Source organism: Rhynchophorus ferrugineus, unplaced genomic scaffold, assembly GCF_030347505.1.
Source record: "Rhynchophorus ferrugineus isolate W39M unplaced genomic scaffold, kcgeb_rfMv2 rfM6, whole genome shotgun sequence".
Classification (NCBI taxonomy): Eukaryota; Metazoa; Arthropoda; class Insecta; order Coleoptera; family Curculionidae; genus Rhynchophorus; species Rhynchophorus ferrugineus.
Window position 1 is genome coordinate 20,767,335 of NW_027472585.1, and position 21,123 is coordinate 20,788,457.

Below are 21,123 nucleotides of genomic sequence, written 5' to 3' on the forward strand. Positions count from 1 at the left end.
ATGATTTGTGATTGAACTGACTCTAATTTTTCATTTAAAACTATAAATGCAATGCAAATTAAATTTAAGAAGGAATGAAAATAAAAATAAAAAGAGAAATAAAATTATTATTTCTATATTATGCGGTACGTAATATTATAATTTAATAAAATATAATATTATAATATTGCAAAGTTTATTTTCTAAAATGAGAATGATAAATGAAAGTGATAATTTTTTTCATTCACAAGCAATTGTATTCTAAATATTCGCAGTATAAAAAAATCAGAGGTCGTCGAAACTGAATGTTCATAAAAATGTTATAATTCATGGGCCAACTCGTTATGTTTTGACTGTAAGTTGAATCTCAAAAGATTCTAAGAACTCTCAATTTCATTTGGCATAGTCGGCGTAGCCTCCAATATTTTCTTTCAATGCTTGAACCAAAGAACCATTATCTAGTTATCTACCTAAATCATCTAGTAGAGAAAAAGCAATGATTTTGAATAAAAAGTTAGTTTCATTGCATATTGTATTATTCCACTGTATTCTGGATATTAAAATTTTATTGAATGTTTTCAATACTTATTATTATGCTTAAAATTGTATAATTAACGTTTTTATCTTTTAGTCTTTAATAATCATAAATTTCGCTGATACTAAGTAGCTTATGATAAAAGAGAAGTAAACTTAAAACTCCTATTACCAAGTATACAAAGAATTACAACATTTTAAAGATTAAATTAACGCAACCAACCATTACAGGAACAATAATACCGATCATTCCCGCTTTATATCCTTGTGTAACTGGAATTTAATTAAAGAAAGTTATTGTCTATATTCGGGGGATTCGGTCATAAAACGCGAGCTTTGAAAACACCATCATTCAGATCTCTTTCTGTTCGAAAGAAGTCCACTTCTAATTTTCAATCAAACTGCAACGTTAAGTCTTTTGATTACTTTTGTTTTTCCTCTATAACAACTGATGTGTTATTTTCTTTTGATATATTTAACCCAACAACACGCAAATACATAGAAATGTCAATTTACTATGACATGTTTATAATGATTTCGCAAACTATGACTTGGTCTATCACATTGACAGGGAAATATTGAATGTAGATGAGGAACCAGTTTTTGTAGTATCTATCGATTTATGGATTAGAATTCTTTAAATAAAAATATCAGTACGTACCAGATGCAATAAAGGCAAAGGAATATTAAAAAAAAATTTTGAATGTTAAATCATTGGTTTTAATTAATTTATTTTATTATATAGCTTGAACAATATAAGAAGTTTTATTAAAACTTTAACAACTATATATTGTAAAGAATTAGCTGAGATAAATTGAATACGTCTGGTGATTTTATTTACACTTGTCTAAAAATCTATTATACCAACTGTAAAGAACTATGTGACTAAGCTGTTTCAGGCTCATATTTATTAAACATCAGAAATTACCTGGAATTATTAAAAAATGTGAAACAAGGCGACGCCAATTCTACAATAAAAGGAGCTAAAACAGGTATACCATCAGGATGTGTCTCGATGTTACTCCTTTACCTACTATACACATGCACAAATGGAAAATTTCACAATTGCTATATTTCCTGACGACACTGCGATTCTTGCTGTCTGAGAAAATAGCGAAGAAGTCATAGGAAAATTGTAAGAGGCAAGTAAATAGAAAATAGGAAATTAACGAAAGTAAATCTGTGCATATGCAGTTCACGTATAATCAAAGTGTTCAAGCATCAATGAGGATATATAATACCATAATTCCACAAGCCCCAATTTTAAATATCTGTGAATGAATCATGATGCAAAATTCGGCTGGAAGGAATATGAAACTGAAAGAAGTCTTGAAATCTATATGGACATCCGGAATTCATTTATGAAGATGTTCTGCCAAAAGTATTACAAATTCAATACAGGTCCTGGCTGTCTCTAAGATGGCGCGTGTAGGAGAAATGAAATATTATGATTGAGAATAAAATTTGCCTATTTTTACCGCTTATTGTGTCGATCGCTTTGTGTGGCTTTGAGATTTAGACAGCTTTACACTGTAACATTTGTTATTTGGATGTTTTTCAAATGTGATGTTTAATGCCAATTCTTCACATAATAACATAATCACCTGATAGATTTAAAATAAACTAAATAAGAAAGTTGTTTTAAATTTTTGGGGAATTCGATCGTAAAAAGCGAGCTTTGAAATCACCATCATTCAGATCTCTTTCGGTTCGATAGAGCTGGCCGGCATTATCACTTAATCCCATGAAATACATTTCTAACTTTCAATTAAACTACAAAGTTAAGTCTTTTGGTTACTTTTATTTTTCCTCTATAAAATATGATGTGTTATTTTCTTTGGATATATTTAACCTAATAACACGCAAATACATAGAAATGTCAATTTAATATGACATGTTTATCATGATTTCGCAAGCAAGCAAGGAAACATTCAATAAGGAAACATTTTTTTTAGTATCTATCGATTTATTGATTTATATTCTTTAAATAAAAATATCATTACGTACCAGATGCAATTAAGAGGAAATAATATTTAAAAAGAAACTTTTTTCTATGTTCAATAAAAGGTTTTAATTAATTTATTCTATTATATATTAGCTTTAACAATATAAGAAGTTTTATTAAAACTTTAGAATTAGAATTAGTTGGGATAAATTGAAAACTTTTGGTGATTTTATTTATATTTGCCTAAAAATCTATTATACCAACTGCAAAGGGCTACGTGACCATGATGTTTCAGGCTCATATTTATTAAACGTCAGAAATTACATGAAAATACACTTAGTTCGGACCCTTTAATAATGATTTTAGGGCTGAGAGAAAAGAAATTAATCATTAAAAAAAGCGTTTTTGCTACATTGAGGATGTAAGCAGATCTTCAAATGTTATTATTCATATTTGAACACTGGTAGAAAAAGATACGGGTTTGGTTCCCTCCAATTGATCATTTGAAATATTCAAACAAGAAGTATATATTCTAAAACGACCATATATTGACTTTTTCTATGATGACTTGTTCTACCCGATGGTGTTGACTGACATTATAGGCTGAAGATTACATGTCATAAATAATTGGTTAATTTATAGTATTATGACATGTTTATTATAGAATAAAGAAACCCATCTCCTATGTTAAAGTTGGTTCTAATTTACGCTCGGAATCCCCGTGTGAGGGCGCTTACGCATGCGCCATATCACAGTTAGTTACGGCGGGAAATAAATAATTTTAGTAGGAAATTTTAAAATAATATTTTAGATTTACTAGTAAAATAAAAAAATAAATATATTTAAATATATTTTATTGATATATTACAATTACATATTATATTATCAGAGATATCTCCACTACCCAAAACACGTAATCTACTGATATTATTTTCTCTCTAATATTTAAAAAGACCTAAAACAAATATTAAAATAAGATATTATAGCTCTTTTGTATTAATTTTTAGAATCAACTAAATCAACAACCTACCTAAATTGAGGTACATTTTATCAAATATTACAATTTCAGTTCGGTCTATACAGAGTCAAGTTTCTGAACCAACGACCAAAATTAGAGGTTACTACTCCAGCAGCAAAAAGGAACCTTATTCAGTATCTGTATTAATGTTCTTCCAGAAGGCAAGCAGAATATCTTCGATAACAATTTATATCCTCTGTTACTGCATTTCAATAAGGATAAAGCCATTAGTTTTTCATCCAACCTGAAACGAAGCTGATGGAACAGGCTGAGTTATCTGTAAATGAACATATAAATTTCAAGTTAGAACCTCCATTCTCTAATAATAAATATAAGTTTCTTATTATATACTTACTTCTGGGCCTTGTTGGGGTAGAAGAATCCCCTATATATCTATCAGCCTCAAAAAACTTTTGTAATTGTAATATTGCCATTGGGGGCATATTTTCCTTGTCTTGTAGTAAAGGTAAAGAATCTCAATAAATATTGCTTAATTATTTCAATGCAATAAATCATTACTATTTAACAAAATATATACTATTTAAATAACTAGTAGGAAATACATCTTGTTTCAGCCATGGCTTTCCACATTTTGGTCTATAGTCTTCAAATGATTAAAACTTTCCTGGACCTTCACAGGAGATCATAAGAGATCCCATTAAGATTTTCTTTTTATCACACTAATAGATTAAAATACACAGAATAATCTAAACTAATTGTCAAATATATATAAAAACACATACCGAAAAACTCGACGTAAATAAACAACATAAATTATATCACCTAAAAATGACCGTCAACTGCTTAGGTTAGAACTATTAACATCGAGGTCGAACGAGAGGGAAACATACATATAGCTGTTACATTTTTTATTTACATTTGGTCGCGTAACGGGGATTCCGAAAAGCTTAAACGTGGGACCCGATTTTTCCATATAACTTCTAAATTTCTTTATTCTATGATGTTTATCATGATTTCCCAAATTATAACTTGGTCTAACACATCAGCAAGGAAATATTCAATGTGGATAAGGAAACAGTTTTTAGTATCCATCGATTTATTGATTTATATTTTTTTTTAAATCTATTATACCACCTGCAAAGGACTACGTGACCATGCCGTTTCAGCGTCATATTTATTAAACGTCAGAAATTACATGAAAATATACTTATTTCGCAGCCTTTAATAATTATTTCATTGCTGAAATAAAAAAAATTAATGCTTAAAAAAGCGTTTTTGCTACATTGAGGATGTATGGCAGATCTACAAATGTTATTGCTCATATTTGAACACTGCTAGAAAAAGATACGGGTTTGGTTCCTTCCAATTGATCGCTTGAAATATTCAAACAAGAAGTATGTATTCTAAAACGACCATATATTGACTTTTTCTATGATGACTTGTTCTAATCGATGGTGTAGACTGATATTACAGGCTGAAGATTACATGTCATAAATAATCGGTTGATTTATGCTCTTATGGTTCAGGAACATTCAGTCCTTTTGATTACTTTTGTTTTTCCTCTATAAAAATTGATGTGTTATTTTATTTTGATATATTTAACCCAACAACGCGCAAATACATATAAATATCAATTTGTTATGACATGTTTATCATGATTTCAATTTATGACTCCGTCTAACACATGGGCAAGGAAATATTCAATGTAGATAAGAAGAATTTTTTTTTTGTATCCATGGATTTATCGATTAATATTCTTTTATTAAAAGTGCATACCAGATGCAATAAAAGTGAAGGAATATTTTAAAAGGAATTTTTTTATGTCCACGGATAGGTTTTGATTAATTTATTCTATTATGTAGCTTAGACAATATAAAAAGTTTTGTTAACACTTTATCAACTATATATTGTCTAGAATTATTTGAGATAAAATTAATACGTCTGATGGATTTATTTATATTTGTTTAAAAATCAATTATACCAACTATAAATGACGACGTGACCAAGCTGTTTCATATTTACTAAACGTCAGAAATTAGATGAAAATACACTTATTTCACTGATTTTAATAATGATTTTAATTTTGAAAGAAAAAAGCATTTTTGCTATACTGAGGACGTATAGCAGATTTTGAAATTTTATTATTTATATTTGAACACAGCTAAAAAAAAACTTGGTTCCCTCCAATTAATCACTTGAAAATATTCAAACAAGAGGTATATTCTCAAAAACGATTAGACAACTTTTTCAATGATTAATTTCAATGTTTTGTAAAACTTATGGAGAGTTTTTCCAAACATTTATTTGTATTCGAATTATATTAATATTTACAATGTAATCTATATATAAAATAATAGTAGTGTATAATTTATTGCGTCTGTTAGTTGTCGACGTTTTCATTTATATTGTTTATTATGTATTAATAGTTGCTGGAATAAACCGTTAATAATTTTTGTAGTTTCTTTTACAAATGCCACATGCCCACCAAAACCCTCACATATACATAAATTATGAAATATATATAAATATATATTCATAATATATATTGATTTAATTTACTTACCTACTTTTAATTCTATATTAAAAGAAGTAGAAGTCATTTTGTTGAATCGATGGTTCGAAATCAACTGATACTTATACTCTATTGGGTGCTTGCATATATTTTGATCAGCAATATTGGTGAAAATTCGAAGTATCCTAATTACTGGTAATAAAAAATGGAGCCTTACAATAATTTTAAGCGAAAAAGATCATGAACACCACCATGATATGTATGCATCAATAACAACATCAACATTAAAATTTGAATATCTGTGGCTCCATCCTAATGCTCTATATTTGATGGGATCAGCTAAAACCTAATAAAACCATGATAAAAAGACCTTAAAGCCTTAGAGATGGAGACAGCTTTCGAATTAAATTGATTCGAGCCGAGTACTGCGCGAAAAACAGCCGAAATAAAAGGAGAGACACAAATATAATGTTCTTTAGCACGGCAATGCTCAACCACATGTTGAAACATTAAATTACTTACAATATTCTTCAGACCTTGCCCGTTCTGATTGTTGCTTCTTCCGATACATGAGTTGTGACTTGTCTGAGAAGTACTTTTCTTCTTGTGAAGATGCCAAAATGGGTCAATACCAAATATATTGGAATTTAGCGCCAATAGCACTTGTGTTGCATCTGCAATATCCTCTAAACAATGTGTAGTTAATAAATAGCCAATATAATAGTCCATATATTATATTCTAAGAACAAAATGATCCATTCTTGGCTAATCGTTTATCATTTGTAATCCCTTTACCTAATATTGACTCAATTCCACTGGAGTTAGTAAGTTATAAAGTTATTTATTAGTAAGTTATGTCTCTCTAACCGTGGATGCTAAGCCCAAGTTGTTAAGAAATAGCCTTAGAAATATATGGTAACTTAGATGATAGAAAAAGCTGTACCTACAAAATAAATTCTCATTTCTCATGGGAGGGGAGCATAAATAAATAAAATGTCAATATATTAAAAACTATTACAACAAAATCGTCTGCCTTTAAAGATCTCAAGAACGAAAGAAGCTAAGGCGAAAGAATAAAATAAACGGTGAGCCAAAAATATTCTAAGCTAAATTTCTTGAATATAAGACCGTTGAATTGTTATAATTAAGTACTCTATATCTACAATTTACTGCTGTCATTGAGAGAGCATTACTAATTACAGGAAACTGGTAACAATTTATGTATGAAATATGATTAAATAAAAATGTTTTTTTATAAAATTTAGGACGATCTAGAGGAAGTACTCAAAAATTTTAAAAACACTTAAATATTTGAAAGAAAGGATACCGTTAATTGTACACTCGAATAAAATTATATAGAGCTGTTCTGGGAAAATGTACAAATTCCAAGTTCTGTAAGTCAAAGGCTGTCCCTTATCCAGCCCTGCCGTTCTATTTGAGGTTTTAATTGGAAACGCAGTTAATAAGTACAACGAGGTCAGAAAGTCTTGAATATTTCTATATATAGTCGTCATTTTCTGTATTAACATTAAATTTGTAATGTAAGCTTGAGTTAGTGTTAGTTAGATATATCCTCGATTCAAATTTCTTTCGTGTCGCTTCGTTACAGTCAAAACAAATTGATTTTATGTCAATATAGGGATGCATTGACCTGTCATTTAGTTCATGTAATGCAACAGCCTAATTTATTTAATTGTCTACGATGTGATAGAGAGTTCTGAAGTTACTTTTTGTCATAAATAGTCGATAATTTTGATAGTGATAATTTTTATTATTTTATAAAATATATGTTTTCATCACATTCTTATAATGGTATATTCCATTTGTTTGATTGGATTGTATCAAGAGAATCAATCAGTATTTCATATAAAAAATACAAGAAGATACTAAAAGAATACAATAAAATATAAAAAAATGGTTATAGTATTTTTAAAATATACATGGATGCATTGATTCAATGTCGATTGATGATATATAATGGAAATATATTTATTCAGTTGTTATTCGATGATGTTTTAATATCGAATTAGAATATTCGCTAGTCTAAACCGTTTATCATTCTTATAGTTTAATTTAGAAGTGCCACGTGCCCACCAAAGTTCTCACCATATATAAGTAACGAAATATATATGAACTATAACTTGTTTTAATTTATTTAAAATCATTTTATATTAAAATAAAGAGAAGTCAATTTGTTGAATCAACGGTGCAAACTCTGTAGTTAATAAAATTCTGTAAAATCTATATGCAAAAATAGGATACTAACTTCAATTTATAGTTCTGGTAAGATTTAAGGTAGAATATTTAAAGCCCTGGTGCACCAGCAGCAGCAGAACGCCGGCTATGGATTGATGATAGCGCTGATATCAGAAAATGATTCGATTTTAATTGTAGAACTTTTTCATTTAATGGTGGCTTAAAATCCATCAATGCTATGACCAGAGCCTATCAACGTACTATCTTAGCTGACGCTCTTTAGTTTCTAATTACGGGGTTCCTTATTTGAAGTTAAAGATCTATTCTAGCAGGCCTAAACTGTCGGTATGTTAAAACAAAAGTTTTTTGTTGAATCTAAGAAATTCAGCTACATTTGTAGAAGACGTAACTGAAATTCTGTAATTTCTGTTAACACTAGATTTTTTATTTTATTTAAACCTAAATTTTATTTTATTTTATATTCTACTCTATACACACATTTTAACTTAATATCTACCTAAACCTATTTATTTAATTACAATATTACTTTATCTACTACAAATTCGCCAGTTTGAAGTTTGTACGAGCAACAAATTAGATTTGATTTATTCGTAATGTAATTTTGTGTATATGACACAATATTTTATTATTATTTCTGTATTGTTTGAGCTCGTCACAGGTTTGGTTAGGTTTAGCAATAGAAAGTGGATTCTTCAGGTAGGAACTCTTCAGTCCTCGGTGTCCGCTACGTAGCCTAGGCGATTTGAAAAATGTTCTAACTAAACTGGAATTACAACAGAGTGTCGTTACCCTCGCCGGGAATCAAATCCACTACTACCATGTGTGAGCTTAACGTTCTAACCTCTATATAATAGAGCCAGTTGCTCCCATGTGATTCCCATGATTAGTACTTAAAAATCACATTGAACGGCTTTTGAAGTGAACGATTCTGGTAAAAAAAACCCTTACGAAAAACACCTCAAAATCTCTGAAGAGTCTGGTTCCCGCTTTCACAATAATCTTATCTAAATACGTAACGACTTTAAAGTATACAATTAGTTGTCTGTACGTCCCCATAACATTTAAAGAATTATCGTCTAGCTTCTAACTGGTGAGGAATTGTGTCTTTCATCACATCCGCTCAGTAATAACATTATACTCAAATATCTGCTTATTTTAGATAAGAAATATGTGAAAACATTGTACGTGCCTTTGAAGCTTGAGAGTTTCCCTCGTTTTCTCTGAATTCCACCATCAGATTCCACCTTGGTTCCAATAAGACCACCTCAGAAATGCACTCGAATAAAAAGAATTGATAATTGGCCCACAATTGAAGCAGAAATCGATAAAACTGCATTGAAAAAGTATACAATCGAACATAGAACCTCCTTCTTTTTTTTGAAGTCGATTAAAAAGTCTAATGCGTTTTAGACTCCTTAAGCTACAATATTAATCAACATTTGGAATGCTTTACTCTTATAAAACCGTTAATTCTGATAAACGTTATCATATTACCAATATTTAATAATATCCCTATTCAATAATATTAGTATTCCAAAAATATATTTATAATAGATATAAATAAATATAAAGAAAAAAACATACTGACATTGCTTATAAACCGTAACATTCAAACTGGACTTGACAGAGCATTAAAAAGGATAGATATTTAAATATTATATCAACGAGAATAATACAAAATACTCGACATTCGATATTTTAATAAAATATTCGACAAAGGAGCTTGTGTTATAGATATTCTAAATATTACCGATTACTTGGATAGAAACAATGTTCGTTATAGGTACAAGAAGCGTATTTTCTGTTAAATTTACTCAGCTGTATCATGTCTGGTTCGTTGTGTTGGTCTGTTTTAATATAAGACTTTTAAAGGCATGACAGATTTATTTAATATGAATTTTCTTACGATATATATATTTTTCGATTTTCGGCCATAAACCTCTTTGAAACGTGCTGTTCAGTATCATCATATTCTAAGGATTATTTTACGTTAAAATATATGTATATATTTATATAGATTTTGATCATGTCAAACTCTCAGAGATTTTAATGACTCGATCTAGAGCTTCATGTCGTTCTCGAACTACTGAGACTATTATAATTAGAATTAGTTAACTGGACCAATGGCTAATAAAAAGAGCATCCCAGAAGACATCCAATCTTACCTAGCCTGCTTATTTACTTGAAGCAATTCATTCCACATTACATAACGTTGCTTAGAAACATTTACAATTACAGCCATAAACATCATATCCCGTGAACTAATCGAATGATATTGAATTTTATAGAAGAAAATATATAGAACATTTACAATATTGTGTATAGTCTTTGTCATAAAACAGCCAATTCACATCATTAATGCCGTCGAATATATTGCCAAATTCCGTTTGTAAAAGCGCATTAAACTCTTAAAGAATTTTCCCTTCTTATTTTACTAATTAGCATAGTTAAGGAAAGATAGAATAAGGTCCGATGCGTCCGAACATCTCGCAAAAAAAAGCAAATCGGTATCTAAAATTTAACTTGTGTTGGTACTGATTTATACCGTTGTCATATGTCTGCAAAAATATTCAAAACACTAATGAAAATAGTCAAAGTTTATAAACCGGCAAACCGATTCTTTTGGTACTTGTTTTGGTAAATGTATGTCTGTTGCTTTTATTTTGGGATAGTATGTGAAAATGTGTGATGATTCTGATTAAAATTGTTAAAGCCATTTCGGACATAAACCTCTTTGAAAGTCAACATCTCGAAATTATTGTGTTTATAATCAGTTATCTTGAACAGGAACGATTACATGGAAACCCCTTTTAGCAGTAAAATGAGTTCGAAAAGCAAGTATTTATTTTATTTAATATTAACTTTATGCACTTTTGTTGCAAATATTTTTGGCGTGTTGCAGCTGCACGTAAAGTTAGTATGAGCATCAAGAGCGAGTGAATAAAGTGGGGCACAAGTCAAAGCAGGTAACGAAACCAGATCATATTAATATTAGTTCTATTTAAGGTTAGAATGGTAGTTTTTCTCCGTATAAATATTATTTCAGAAATTACTTTTAGTCTACGAATTCTCCCTAGAAAACTTAGGAAAATGCAGCTCCTTGAGTCATGTAAGTCATTCCTTCATACACTGTTAGGGAACATAGGTTGTAAGTAGTGTAAATATAACCCACGAAGAAGTGCAGTGAAACTTTAAGATATTTTTAAAGGAATGCTATTTTTAAAAATATATAAAATACTTAAAGAATATTTATTATTTTTCAATTAAACGTCTAGTGGAAACACAGATATCTCAAAATGGCTTGGCAAAACTCTAATAGAGTGCAAAGACAATAAAAATTGATATATATAGAAGATAGAATAATATAAATTTTGTTACTTCTAATGTTTCTTAATAATTCAATCATGGTGGAAACAGACAGACAGACGTGGTTTATTCCTGGAGTTGAGTTAGTGTCTTGTCGAACGTAAAATATAAATTAATAATTAAATATTTGTATTTTACGTAATTTATTTTGTTAGAAAGAAACCTGAAAAATTGGACACTCTAGAAAGAAGCATTTTCCACAATAACACCTTCGCTTTGGAGTAATACCATCAGACAGAAAAACAAATTGAAACAAGGTGGAATCGTCAGCAAGTTGATCTGATTAGTAATTACTTATTGGTGTTTGATTAGAACAGTAATTGTGATGGAAAAAAAGTTCAATTCAAATGCAGTAAAACAACTCTATACTACAATATATATATTTTTTTTATTACTCTTCGTGAGTCCACAATCTGCCCTATTGGCAATAAGTATTTTTTCTGTTTATATTATATATACATGGCATGTAGAAAATCACTTCATTAAGCAATCTTCTGTATAAAATATTATCTTAATTAATTAGTCTTATTCTAATGCTTATTCTAAACTCTACATATGTCCAGTAATCAGATCAGGTGGTGTTAAACGTTTTAGTCTACGCACTTCACTATCACGTCGCATATTTAGCTGATTAGCGAGTACATTGGGATGCACTGACACTCTTTCGAAGTACTTCACACAAACACGTTGGATTACACTCGTTATAGGTTCTAGAGGAATATCGCGTTGTATCACTTTATTTGAAATATAGTACGGAGCATCAACAATGGCACGCAACACCTTATTTTGGAACCGTTGAATGATGGATATATTAGATTTGCTAGCGGTATACTACAATATATGGTGCTTATTTAATTAACTGTAGTTTAAGTCCTTCGGAAATATAGGTAATAGCTGACTAGAATATTAAAATAAATTATATTTGATAACGTTTTTATTTCTTTCATTGTTTTATTTAAATGAGTATTGTGTGATATCAGAGTTAAAATAAACCAAAACTTAAATGTGATGCCAGAAACTTGCATTCTAAATTTTAATGACGTGCATTGGCTGTTTTACTGGAAGAACTATTAATTAATATTCATAAAGATATGAACACGCTGATATAAAAACTATTTTTGTTGATGTTATTTGTAAATATTTTACGGTATCCAGCAGCACGGTATTTTCTACGGATTTGATTAAAAGCAACCGCTCTCCAGCACGGACTGAAATTCTCTGGAAGCGCGGTATGTAAATGAGCTTGATCCAGAACTGGAACACAACTTTTGCATTTTATAAAGGTTTTTATAGACTATCGATACGCCTGCTTTCGAATGGGAACGTTTTTAGTATCAGAAAGAATTACGAAATATATGAATGAAATCTAATCTGTCGGAGGTTTAGGATATTCTTGGGATTATTGGAAATTTCTTGAAAGAGATTATTTTGACAGGGCTGCCTGGGCTAATATTTCTGGTTGGCCTTTTTATATTTATTTGCTGAAGTTAATGTAATATTTTTTAAATAGTTCTTTTAAGCAAGTCCAAAACGGAATAATTTCTGAAAATAAAAGGAACAGTAATTTATAGCACAATTCGACGAAAATGTGTCTTAAATAAAATCAGAATCTGTTACTCTGATAAAGATTTTTTTGGTTAATAAATTCGTTGAAAGATAACCTTTCGAAATATAGGAAGGGATACATGTTGAACTAAAAAATGCAGGTGTATTTTCTTTCTTTCTATATAGGATATAAATGAAGAAAGAGAAAAATGAACATTAAAATGTATAGTCTTTACAAAACAGCACACAGTATTAACTTTATGATGTCACAACATCACAGTGTTGCTGTGTCAACTTTAACTCCTTGTATATTTTGGCTTCAGCATATAACAAAATTCTAATATCAATATAATAATATCTGCAAGCCACCAGTATAACCACAGAGGAAGCCCATGGACCATTAACATTTTCTGCGATTTGTTGCCCACCCAAACATAACAACAAGGCAGAACAATTTCAAGAATTCTTCAGTACGCTAGGTAATAGATTTATAGCAGGAGGAGATTATAATACAAAACATTTAATGTGGGGTTCAAGAATAATAACCTCAAAAGGTAGAGAACTGCTCAAAGCCATAAGGATAAATAACTTACAACATATCTCTACTGGTGAACCAACATATTGGCCTTCAGACAGAAATAAAAAACCAGATACAATAGATTTCTGTATTACAAAAAATATTGATCCAAAAAAGTGTCAGGCAGAATCATGTTTCGACCTGTCTTCTGATCATTCACCAATAATAGTAACAATTTCTTCAAAAATTACCATCAAAGATAAACCCCCTTCTCTGTGCAATAATAGAACTAACTGGCCCTCATTTAGAGAAAACTTAGACCAAAATATCTCTCTATACTTACCGTTACAAACTGAAATGGATATAGAAGTAGCAGCAATAAATCTTACAAAAAATATACAGGAGGCAGCATATTCCGCGACTCCCAACATTGAAACATTTCCAAGAAAAAATACACGTAGATCATGTACAATACAGAAAAAGATATCAGAAAAAAGAAAGTTATGACGAAATTGGCAACAGCAAAGGACTGAAGAGAATAAAAGAAAATTTAATAGGGCCATAAGAGAGCTGAGAGATCTAATCCAAATTGAACAAAACCAAGGCATTCAAGAATACCTTGACAGAAAACTTGACATCAACTGAAGATACAGACTATTCGTTGTGGAAAGCAACAAAAAGCTTAGGAGATCCCAGCAGCATAACCCACCTATTAAAACAAGCGAAAATAATTGGGCGAGAAGCAATAAAGAGAAGGCCGACATTTTCTCAAAACACTTAAAAAATGTTTTTAAACCTTTCCAGTCTCAGCTACATAAAGATGACGAAAATAAAATTACTAGCTTTCTAGATTCGCCATTTCAAATGGATTTACCGCACGAGAAATTAACGGTCAAAAAAGTTAAACATACAATAATGAGAGAGATTAATATTAAAAAAGCTCCTGGTTATGACTTAATTACTGGCAAAATATTAAAAGAACTATCAGAAAAGGCTATAAAACTATTAACATATATATTTAATGCTATGCTACGAATTAATTACTTCCCTAGTATTTGGAAAGTAGCTAAAATATTAATGATACTTAAACCAGGAAAAATACCAGAAGATGTGACCTCCTACCGACCTATAAGTTTATTACCAATAATCTCGAAAGTTTTCGAGAAATTATACATAAAAAAACTAAACTATACAATAGAAAAAAGAAAAATTATTCCAGAACATCAGTTTGGCTTTCGCAATAAGCATGGGACTATAGAACAAGTACATAGACTTTTAAACCAAATAAACGCTGACCTAAATGCCAAAAGATATTGTTCGGCTGCTTTCCTAGACATATCTCAGGCTTTTGACAAAGTATGGCATACGGGCTTGCAGGTTAAACTAAAGAAACTTCTCCCTCATCCGGACTATCAGCTACTAAAATCGTATCTCACTGACAGACATTTTATTGTAAATCAAGGCGATGAACATACCGATTTAAATCCTATATATTCAGGAGTTCCGCAAGGTAGTATACTGGGTCCAGTACTGTATCTTCTGTATACGGCTGATCTGCCCACCACAAAAATAACAACTGTGGCAACATATGCAGACGATACAGCAATCCTAGCATCCCATGAAGATCCAGTCACAGCATCAATAAACCTACAAACCCACCTGGAGCAAATACAATTAAGGTTGAAGACATGGCGCATTAAAGCCAATGAATCAAAATCCACGCATATAACGTTTACCCTGCGTAGAAGAACATGTCCACCAGTAAATATCAATCATCGTCAACTCCCCCAAGCAGAGCATGTTAAATATCTTGGTATGCATTTAGATCGACGCCTAACCTGGAAGAAGCACATACTCTCTAAACGGAAACAACTAGGACTAAAATTATATCAAATGTATTGGCTCATTAGGCGCAAATCCAAGTTATCATTAGATAACAAGGTATTGGTGTATGAGTCTATACTCAAGCCCATTTGGACATATGGAATTCAACTATGGGGTACCGCTAGCAAATCTAATATATCCATCATTCAACGTTTCCAAAATAAGGTGTTGCGTGCCATTGTTGATGCTCCGTACTATATTTCAAATAAAGTGATACAACGCGATATTCCTCTAGAACCTATAACGAGTGTAATCCAACGTGTTTGTGTGAAGTACTTCTAAAGAGTGTCACTGCATCCCAATGTACTCGCTAACGAGCTAAATATGCGACGTGATAGTGAAGTGCGTAGACTAAAACGTTTAACACCACCTGATCTGATTACTGGACATATGTAGAGTTTAGAATAAGCATTAGAATAAGACTAATTAATTAAGATAATATTTTATACAGAAGATTGCTTAATGAAGTGATTTTCTACATGCCATGTATATATAATATAAACAGAAGAAATACTTATTGCCAATAGGGCAGATTGTGGACTCACGAAGAGTAATAAAAAAATATATATAATAATGAAATAAAAATAATGTTATCAAAAGTGACCTATTTTGACATAATAATACATCTAATGCATATTAAATTAAAGGACTTACAACTAACTGAACTCTTTCCCACACTACCTATGAAGTAGTAGTTTTAGGTACGCTCCTTTAAATATATAATTGTCGCCTCTGGATCACTAAATTATTTACTTTATATGCAAGTGATATATTTCATATTCACTGAACAATTTCATTGCTTAATTCAATCCTTGTTGTGTTTTCATATCACGTTTTCTCTCAAGTTATTTTGACATAATAATTGTTGAATATAACAAGAATCAATCGAAAATCTCGGGCCAACCATAGTAAAACACATTTTATTGGCAAAATTATTTTTTTTATTCAACACAATTCCTTAAGCTAACTTAGGCTAACTAAAAAAGGGCTAACTAAAAAACATATAGATTTAATTCTAGTACCGCCATCTATGTATAAGGGCGGGAACATTTCAATTGATCTGTTATTTTAACATTATAATAGATCTATTACATATATTATCAAAGCACTTGATTTATATTCAGTGCAGCTGCAACACCCTAAAAATATTTTCAATAAAAACCGCAGCAACATAATAATTAACAGCAAAAATGCTTACCCCTTTAAATAATTTCACTGGGATTTTTTTACTTTTTTATCTCGTCTCTTTTCAAAGTAATTGATTAGAAACGCAATATGTTGTATTTGCCTTCAACATTTTGAATCAGAGCAATCATTAAAATTTATCAAAACAAGCAAAGCGTTCAGATAACGTTTCAGTTAACGTTGTTGTTTTGATAACGTTGTAGTTATTATAATTAATATTCTGAAGAATCTTTTTAAATAGTATAAAATGAGAAGTATAATATTGTCTGACCCTGCAACTAATTTACAATTTGCTAGAAACACGTATTAATGTCGTGAGTTCACAGTTATTTTGAATAGACTTTATATTCCTTTCGTCCGGTATGTCCATTATAATAATGTCTTAACACCAACATATCAATATAATAGGATTAAATATGAAATAATATGGTTGTCGGGGGCGGATAATACAATTAGCATTCATCCCGTATCAGATGGCAGCATCCATCCCGTATCAAGGCATTTAGCGATAACAACAATCTGAATATGGCTTAATAAATAGTAAGAGATTCCCCAGGAGACAAAAGAAATGGAATTCCCAACAATAAAAGAGCAACCACCCAAGTCCCGCCCTCACTCAAGGACCCAACGATGGAGCTGGACCTAGAAAACTCCGACAGAGATACTCGAGGCACTTCCAATCCATGTGACTATATGCCCATCAGCCTGATTAGTTCATTTTCCAAACTTGCCGAAAAAGCGATACTATACGCTTTAAACAGTTTCACAGATGCACACATGAACATAATCCCGAACGAACAATTCGGTTTCCGTGCCAAACACTCAAGCCTTCATCAAGCTGCTCGCTTCGCAGCAAAAATCCACCAGGCATTAAGAAAAGGTCAAAAAACTGGAGCCATCTTTCTAGATGTTTCTAAAGCTTTTAATCAAGTTTGAAACAACAGTCTAATATTCAAAGCGAAACAGCTTGGTCTACCGAAAGACCGAATCTCCCTGATAGATTCATAATTGGACAATAGGTCCTTTCAAATTACGCAGTCTTCTCTCGGAAACAAATCTCCGTAGGAGTCCCGCAAGGTGCTCCACTAGCCCTTGCCCTGTTCAACCTTTATATAGCTGATGTTCCACTTCAGAAATATTCCCACACAGCATTTTATGCAGATGATACAGCTTTCTTGCTGGTACGATGATTGATTGCGTGATACAAATTCTGACGACTGCAGATAAACCCGAGCAAAACTGAGGCTATTCTGTCCCACCGCAAGAAGCAGTTCCGCGTTTATCACCTCCAAATCGATAAAGTACTTATCCGCTGGCTCTAGAGGGTTATCATACGTAGGTCTCCAGATCGACCGCAGGTTCCAATGGTCAGCAAAATTCAACACGCTATAGGCAAAGGCAGTGGCGTGTATAGTCTACTCTTCCCATTCCTCCGTAGAAATAGACTCAGTCTCGCAGAACTCCCAATCCCCCAGAAAGCGACTCTGTAGAAAATGTTAGTTTGCCTAGTCTGGGGTCACATTACTTCAAGTGTTCTATTGAGAAAAAGTCCACGTGTTACTCAATGTCCCATGGTTTATGAGGAATGTCAACACTCGCCTTCACGAAAATGCTCAGTGTTAGGTTCTTCCTAGGCGCCTTAGAACATGGCAATAAATTGATAAAATCCCTACCCATCCACAGGCCTCGGTAGATAACCAACTACGACAATCCCAGTCATAACCCAGGGTCTCTTTCGCCGCACAGTTCACTATCCCGAACCTGAAGTGACATCAGCAAAAGGCCATTTGGGTCGAGCAGGTCATTCTAGAACAAGAAAAAATAACTCGACGCTCATTTTTTGCCCGGGCTCAGTTGATTAGCTGTGTCGTCAACTGTAAATTGTCAATCACTCGAACCACAAATTACCCCGTTAGCTCTTATCACTTCTTATCATCCTCGACTCTTACATACATGTTATTTATATGTATAATTAATAGATATAATATTAATAATATATATAATTAATAAATTAATAAACATAGATGAGAAAGAATACCTACATCAGAAATATAGCAAATAAAAAATTACTAATCGATACTTTCGCCAACAACATGGGGTAATTTATTAAATTAGTCTATTAAAATAAAACGGGCACCTTTCCTAATTTCAACAGACATGAATGGTTCTTTTTACCAACTTTCAGGGTTCCAATTTCAAACTCCATTAAACAGCAGAAGTTTACAAAGAAATTTTAATAGGATTGCTTAAACACAGCATAGCAAGTCCGTAAAATTCCGCCAATATAAAGTGGAACATCTCTTTTAAAATTGAAAAATCATTAATGTTTATAAACGATTGGAGTCTTAATCACATCAAACATATTTGGAAATAAAATATTACTATCTCGAAGGCCTTTAAAAACCCCATTCATCTCAACTTTCTCTTCAACTATATCTAAACTTACTTATTTAATTTGGAAAAAGAAACCACGAATTGTGAAGATAAGTATTGATTATTGAAATATATATTTATAATCTGATTTATTTTATTCCCAATTCATTAGTAGCAAACTTATTTAGAAAAGTATGAAACAATATCCATCAATCAAATAAAAGAAAATGTACCAAACAAATTAGGAATGTTCTTGGGTATTTTGCATTAAAGATATTTCATTATACTTCAAACACCATTAATTTACATTGAAACACATTTTTAATATAAAGGAAGGCAAATTTTTATATTCCTAGAGACAATAATTTGCATTTTGTGGGTTGTTTATTATATAATTTCTAGTTTTATTCTATGAGTTCTTTCCAAATATATTTTAATTAGATTATTCATTAATTTAAGCTTCCATCAAGTAAATATGAACACATTGTTAATAAAACTTAATTGCGTTAAAAACTCGGTGTAACTTTTCTGTTTTGCTTTTAAACCATTTCTATGCATTACCGCTTTAGTCATATGCTCTTAGCCATCGTTTAATTGTTCTGCCTCATTTAAACAAAAGTACCTTTGAAAGACACTTAGTGGTGTGGGGTGTTTATTCCATTGTTGTTTTAGTACGGTTATGATATTAATAGGACTGCAGAGACTGCTTTAGTAAGTCGAAACAAATTATTGAAAAATATTTGAATTGTAGTTGTTAGTAACTGGAATTAATGAGCTAAACCATTACAGTGCAAGAAAAGGCGGGTACATATGGTTTTAAAAGATAATGCTGTTGTAGCGACTTTGAGGCATGTCGAATTTTACATCGTGGAATAACGGTCAACAAAGTACCCAGAAATATAATCCCAGATGTTTAACACGGGCGGGGTACCAGCAGCGATAACTAGAACACGATAACGAATAGCTGGTAACCCCGAGACGTTTATCTGGGATGTTATTGAAGGGTATTTCATTCATTCAGTAACAGATCATCGTTTGGTTTACACTTGCCACCATCGACTGCACAAGCCTCGTCTCCAGGTAACACCGCTGCCGTCCGTTTAATCTATTTTGTATTTTCCACATTTTTTATATTGCCAATAAATAACGGTCACATAATGTAAACACCACTGTTTCATTTCGTTTTACCTCCATTCACCGAGCCATCTAATTTACCCTAAAGTGGTGACCACGACGTGATCTTTCGAAAATTGGGTTTGGGCTTGTGAACGGAGAGTATGTATATTTTCAACATTTTCAATATTTTTAATACAATTCTTTATAGATTTTACTTTTGTTGCTTCAACATTAAATTTCATTTCATTATTTTCATTTCATTTTGTTTTTAATTGTTTGTCCAAATTTTATTTCTTTCACAATCTTTTGAACTTTTAGAGATTTTGACATCACTATTTAATCATTAGCGTCTCGATTAAACATTTTTTTCAGGACTATATTTAAATCATAATGTCTTTCTTTGCTCACCGTCTCCGTCATGTTGGCAGATATTTTAATTTGAAAGGCTTTGGGCACTTTCGGTCGAATACCGTCGTTTTTTTTTCTCAATTATCGTAACGTATGTGACTACGGATTAGTTGCCGAGCAGCTCCAGAAGCTAGATACCGATTGCAGTCACCGTAGAAACGTCATGTCTTCGCCGAGGTACCAGAATGGCCAACGTCTCGTCATCCAAGAAAATAACCTACCACGTCGTCGACCAAGCGCGCCTCCCTCAGCGTCGATTACGGGAGCCCTGTCCGAAAAATAGCTTGTTTTCAACGTCGTCGATAGACCACATTCAAGTGCCAAAGCGACGTTGAAGCAACATTATCTGTAGGATCGAAAGATATTAACAGCCGTAGCAGATCGCAACCGTACCAACCACAACCGTTTTGATTTAGCATATCCAAATTTTACTCAAAACTCTTTTCATGCATCATATTTTTCTTGTTGTTTAAAATATTTGTATGTAAAATTCTGGCAGGGTAGTATTGTAGCGACTTTGAGGCATGTCGAATTTTACATCGTGGAATAATGGTCAGCAAAGT

General features: G+C 31.6%; 1 protein-coding gene and 1 long non-coding RNA gene across 2 annotated transcripts in view; one reads left to right on the forward strand and one right to left on the reverse strand.

Annotated features, from left to right (window-relative positions):
• Positions 1-21,123, forward strand: part of LOC143198478 (G-protein coupled receptor dmsr-1) — a 114,324-nt gene that overhangs the window by 19,920 nt on the left and 73,281 nt on the right. The gene's annotated exons all lie outside the window — the stretch shown is intronic.
• On the reverse strand, positions 3,345-4,245 carry LOC143198383 (uncharacterized). The gene is made up of 3 exons (XR_013006210.1): positions 3,832-4,245; positions 3,489-3,753; positions 3,345-3,413 (listed from the first exon to the last, which is right to left on the reverse strand). It is a non-coding gene; the product is annotated as an uncharacterized LOC143198383 (long non-coding RNA).